Genomic DNA, 5,576 nt, shown 5'->3' with positions numbered 1-5,576 from the left:
CAAAAATATTCTCATCTACTAAAGGGGGGCACGGCAGAAAACGTTTGGGAACCACTGCTTTAATAGACTGTGATGGAATTTCAAAAAGTGGACTGGCCAGCCTTCTTGAGCGACCTAGACCGTTGCCTTGGATGGATTCCACCGAAAGGTACAAACTACAATCGATTAGATGGCGCAGCCATCAGCATGGCTAAGAAGAACACTCCAAAAGGCTTTAGAAAGGAGTATATCCCTGGGTGTGACGATATATGCGAAACACTGTACAAAGAATTTCTGCTTAGACATGACAAAGAAATTGCTAACAACCTTGTAACAAGCCTCTATGCTGCTCGCCGTTGAAAATTGAGGGAAATGGTGGAGTCACTTGACTTCAAAACATCAAGTTGAAAGGCCTGGTCACTCCTCCGGAAACTCGGTGGGGCAAACAAAACAGAAAAAGCTAACACACCAATAAGTACTAATGGAATAGCTTCCCAAATTGTCAACACAGCCATGGCCCCAAACCATAAGGAACATACAAGGAAGGTTAAGAAAAACCTCAAAGACCTCATATCTGGCACAGAATGTAACGCGGCGGGTATGGTGACGTAACCACCGCGTGAATATACTTGAGAGGCGGACCCAAGTGCCGGCTCGGTCTGGCACAAATAATATGCGAGAGTAGTAAATGTGGAGTTAATGCATACACACACAGTGTGGCAAAAACACCAACACAAAACGACGCGGAAAAACAACGAGCAAAATGAAACTAAACCGTAGATACTCGGTAGAAAAAGGAAACAAAAACAACGCGGAAGACTGACGCATGAAAAGCAAAACTCACTCGTAGAGAGAGGGTGGAAAAAATAATAAAGGCAACTAAAAGGACGCGGAAAAAACTCGTCGCGTAAAACCGAAATAAGAACACCAGGAGAAGAATCTGGCTACTGGCAAAAATGCCGCAACAAAACAAAACCTTCCCAAAATAAATGAATAACGGATAGGAAGAGAAACAGAAGGAGGAAAACTTGAGATTGGCTAGAAAGTAGTGATGGGACATCTGAAGCTACGCTTCGAAGCGTGTACCGAGTAAAAAGGGGCGTGTCCGATGAAGCCCCGCTTCAGAGCTTGTGTTAGATTGAGCAAAATCACGTGATCAGCAACAAACGAGGCCTCGCATTACATCGGCCACGTCATTGCTTCATTTTGCGTATCGTTTTTCAAAATAAAAGCGCTATGAACCCTGTTGCTTCGTGTTGTAGAAGGTGGTTAAATTTAAAATCTGGAACGTTCTAAATTCTTTTTGTTTGATCAGGATGTACATCAGATTCACACATCAAAAACAGACTAAAAACCATTGGAAGAGGCAAACCTTATTTGTAATGTTAAAAACATTTTACATTTGGCAGACGCCCTTATCCAGAGCGACTTACATTTTATCTCATTTTTATATAAGTGAACAATTGAGGGTTAAGGGGCGCCTCAGTCATGGCCTCAGGTCTGGGAATCGAACCCACGACCCTCCGATTACAAGCTCAGTTCCCTAACCACTTCCCTTCCCTAACCACCAAGTCATGACTGCCAAACCAGATCTAGAAGCCCCAAGAAGCAATTATTTTAAACACATTCTGTTTTTTTAAAAAATCAGTTTCTAACTCCAAATATTCAGTCACTCAACAATCACTCAATTCCCAACATAGTAAAGTACAACATATCTTCATTGTCAAATACGTTCATGACATACAAGAAAACCCAACACAACCACTAATGGTCAAGGATTAGATTGGCTACAAATCATTTTAATAATTAAAACATGACAATTAAGTATGATTTAAATGATTCTCCTGTTACTAAACATGAGTTTGATGGAAACTTTGTGACAATATTGCATTTACACATTTTTGAAAGTATGATCCAACTGAATGACGTGGCTGTTACAGTTTCACCAGCAGATGTCACTAGTGAGTGATGAATGAAGCCTCGAGTAATGAACCTTTTTGCAAAGCAAAGGGTTGGAAAGCTTCAATGCTTCAAGAGGCTTCATTTGCCCATCACTACTAGAAAGCAGCGCAGGAGACAGAGACTCGAATAAGTGAAAGAACAAGAGAGAGGGAGAGAGAAAGAATAAGGTGGCGAGACACCTTTAACTTGAGAATGATACAAGAGAAAGGGCTGAGAACGTACCGGCATAACCAAAACGAATCAGCAATGATCCGTCTCCAAAAGCTTCCTTAAAAAGCCATGGCAACAGGTGAGACGGATCATTGCTGATTGCATGGATGTAGTCTAGGGCTGACTCGGGTGCCCCTAGTGGAGGTAGATGGTGTGGAATCCGAGCCAGACCTGACACAGAACCTCCCAAACCTGAATATTCACCAATTGCCTGCTTCTCCACCTGGGAGATACTCAGAGCAGTTAAAGAAATGAAAGCCAGAAAGGCACCGGGATTTGACGGAATCCACCCGATTTCTGATCCATAGCAGAAACTATACAATCAGCTGGCTTGCTCGGACATACTGACAGGTCAGGTACCTGATAAAATGAAGCGTGCAAAAATAATAGCAGTACTAAAACCTGGTAAACCTACAGACCAACTGAAAAGCTACAGACCCATAGCCCTCCTAAGCGTGATCCTCAATTTTTTTTGCGACTTAATTACAACAGAATTGCCGCAGAACTCCTTAGTTGCAGCGATCAAGTGCTTGCATTAACCATCTACATAGAAACTAGTTTTGAGAAAACACAGACACTTGCTGCATTCATAGACCTGTCAGCTTATGATACCGTTTGGAGGCAAGGCTTAATCTACAAACTTGCACGTGTTATACCAAATCGACATATAGTAACGATAATCAACAACATGCTCACAAACAAAACCTTCCAAGTCATAATGGGAAGCTCTCTGAGTGGTGTTAAAAAGCTGAATAATGGACTTACTCAGGGATCTGTCCTGGCCCCATTCTTGTTTAGTCTCTACATATTGGATCTGCCGGAAACAACCTCCTGCAAGTTTGGCTATGCAGAAGATTGGACTATTGCATACCAACACTCAAATTTCCAAGAGGGAGAATATGTCATAACATCCGACCTTCATACACTGAGTCAGTACTTCAGAGATTGGAGATTCATACATAACCTGAGCAAAACAGAGCTCTCTTGCTTTCACTGGAATAACAAGGAGGCAAATAAACAGCTCAATATAGAATTTGAGGGAAGAAAACTCCTCCACAATAGGTTCCTGAAATACTTGGGGTAACCCTAGACAAGATATAAAGAACATCTAACTAATCTCTCAGGCAAAGTAAATTTACGCAACAATATAATCCACAAGCTTGCTGGTACCACAAGGAGTTCCATCACCGAAACACTGCGCATATCAGTGCTCAGTCTTGTCCACTCCGCTGCTGAGTATGCTCCCAACCCTACCTATACAACAAAATAGTACTACAAACAAGAGTAAGAAACTAACCTACCCCACCGTAGCCTCCCACATGAACGGTGAACACATTACACACTCTGGGTATTCAGGAGACCTGACAACCACCTACATACACCACATGAAACGTACATACAGAGATAGACTGGTTTTCTATATGCACAACACACAACTCAGCCAACCTCTCCCAGTTTACACAAATCAACTCTGCCAAACATTGTTCAGGTGTCTCTCCCCCGTCCGTCCTTGTAGCCAGATGCCTTGTAGGCATCATTTATGCCAGAACGTCCGCCTCCCACAGTGTCCCATTGGTAAGTTGGTGAAGCCTTTCTAAAACCAGATTGGTCGAACACGCCAGTGTCAATTGTCCATGGCCAGAGGGAGATTTGCAGCAGCAACTAGTCCACCTATGCATGTCGGACAGAAAAACACAACGCGCAATCCATGCACGTAACAGTCTATATGAAAAAATTTCGACATCGTGAAAACCTGGGAAAGAAGATGGAGAAAGTTTCGGACCCAATCACCAGCTTTTTGCCCTGCATCGCCAGAGCGACAAACAGGTTTAATATGCCCAGAAGAAGTTAGTCTACTCTTAACAGAATCCGCACGGGGCATGGGAGGTGTGCCGACTTCCTCCACAAGTGTGGATGGTGAGATTCTCCGGAGTGTGATTGCAGGGCATCGAGGCAGACAGTGAATCATATCGTGTCTGAGTGCAGTCTCCGGGCGTTCCAGGGAAGCTCTAAGGATTTCATGACACTGACAGATACAGCGGCTGATTATATTGACATCCTAGATTTAAGTATTTGACAATCACGTTTTATATTGTGGCTTACTCAATTTCTTATTGTTTAAAGATGTGATGTGATGAAAATACGATAAATAAATAAATAAAAATTCATGCCTGTTTGTCCCTTCTTGTGATTTGTAACCATGCCTCTCGTTATCAGTCTCATGTGTTCCTCGTTTATTCCTTGTCAGTGTTTTGTATCTAAACCTTGTGTTTGGTCCATTGTGTTGGTAGCTATTGTTTGTGTAAGGTGTAAGTGTACTGTGTCTGAGTAGCAAACTAAGCGCTTGCGTTTAGTTTCAGCCTGTTGTGTGTGTCTAGATCTGTTCATCGTTCATTTTCTTTTATCTCCCGTGTCCAGTCCTATCTCTGTTGGTCCATGTTTTCCAGGTTCATTGGTTAATTTGTTGAGCATTGTCATTTAAGTTCTCATTTATAGAACTTCTTGTGTTTCCTTATCCTTAGCCCTAACCTTGCTGTGTAGTAGTGTCTGTGTATTTGCCCTACGTGTTGTTTAGTATTGGTTTATGTGATCGCCGTGTCCTTGTACTACTATCAGTGTTTCTTATTAAAATCCGGTTTTCCTGCTTCTGTGTACAACCCACCTTGCTCCAAGCATTACAGAATAACCAATCTTATAACATGCTGCAGCAGGTAAATTGCACATCGAGTAGCTGCCCTTACCCATGAGCGACAATTGATCTAAGGAACAATTAAACAGCTTTAAGTCTTCGCTCGTGACTCCAAGGACAGAGGACTACCAAGGTCCGCCTGGGGCTTACTCAGATTCCTGTGGTCTGCCTAGAACACGCACCCATCCCTGAGGCCCATCTTGGGCCTGCCCACATTTGTGAGGCCCTCCAGCCTCCTCTTCTTGTGGCCTGCCAGTGGATGGTTCCCGAGGCCAAGATGGGGCCTGCACCCGTTTGCGAGGACTGCCCCCATTCCAGTTGGTGGTTATTGTTTGTGTAAGGTGTAAGTGTACTGTAGTTCTGTTCTGAAATATGCTGTTAATCTGCTGTTTATCTGTTCATTTGTATGCTCTTGCTGGATAACTTTAGCCCTTGCATTTAGTTTCAGCCTGTCAAGTGTGTCTAGTCCCTTATTTGTTCATCGTTCATTTTCCTATATCTTCCGTGTCTAGTCCTTATAACTTCAGTAATGGCTTGAGGTCTGAGAGTCGAACTCACAACCCTCCAGTCACAAGACCAGTTCCCTAACCACCCGACCATGAGTGCACCTGTGGTGTGTCGTTGCATATTGTAGTGTGTGTTGAGCTAATCTCACTGGTTTCACTCCCATTTGTGGTATTGGTTGGAGTAGGCTATTCTTATAACCTAACTCCAACTTGATGGCTACGGCTGTGTG

Source organism: Brachyhypopomus gauderio, chromosome 11, assembly GCF_052324685.1.
Source record: "Brachyhypopomus gauderio isolate BG-103 chromosome 11, BGAUD_0.2, whole genome shotgun sequence".
NCBI classification, from domain to species: domain Eukaryota; kingdom Metazoa; phylum Chordata; class Actinopteri; order Gymnotiformes; family Hypopomidae; genus Brachyhypopomus; species Brachyhypopomus gauderio.
Note: the sequence above shows the minus strand (reverse complement) of the source record.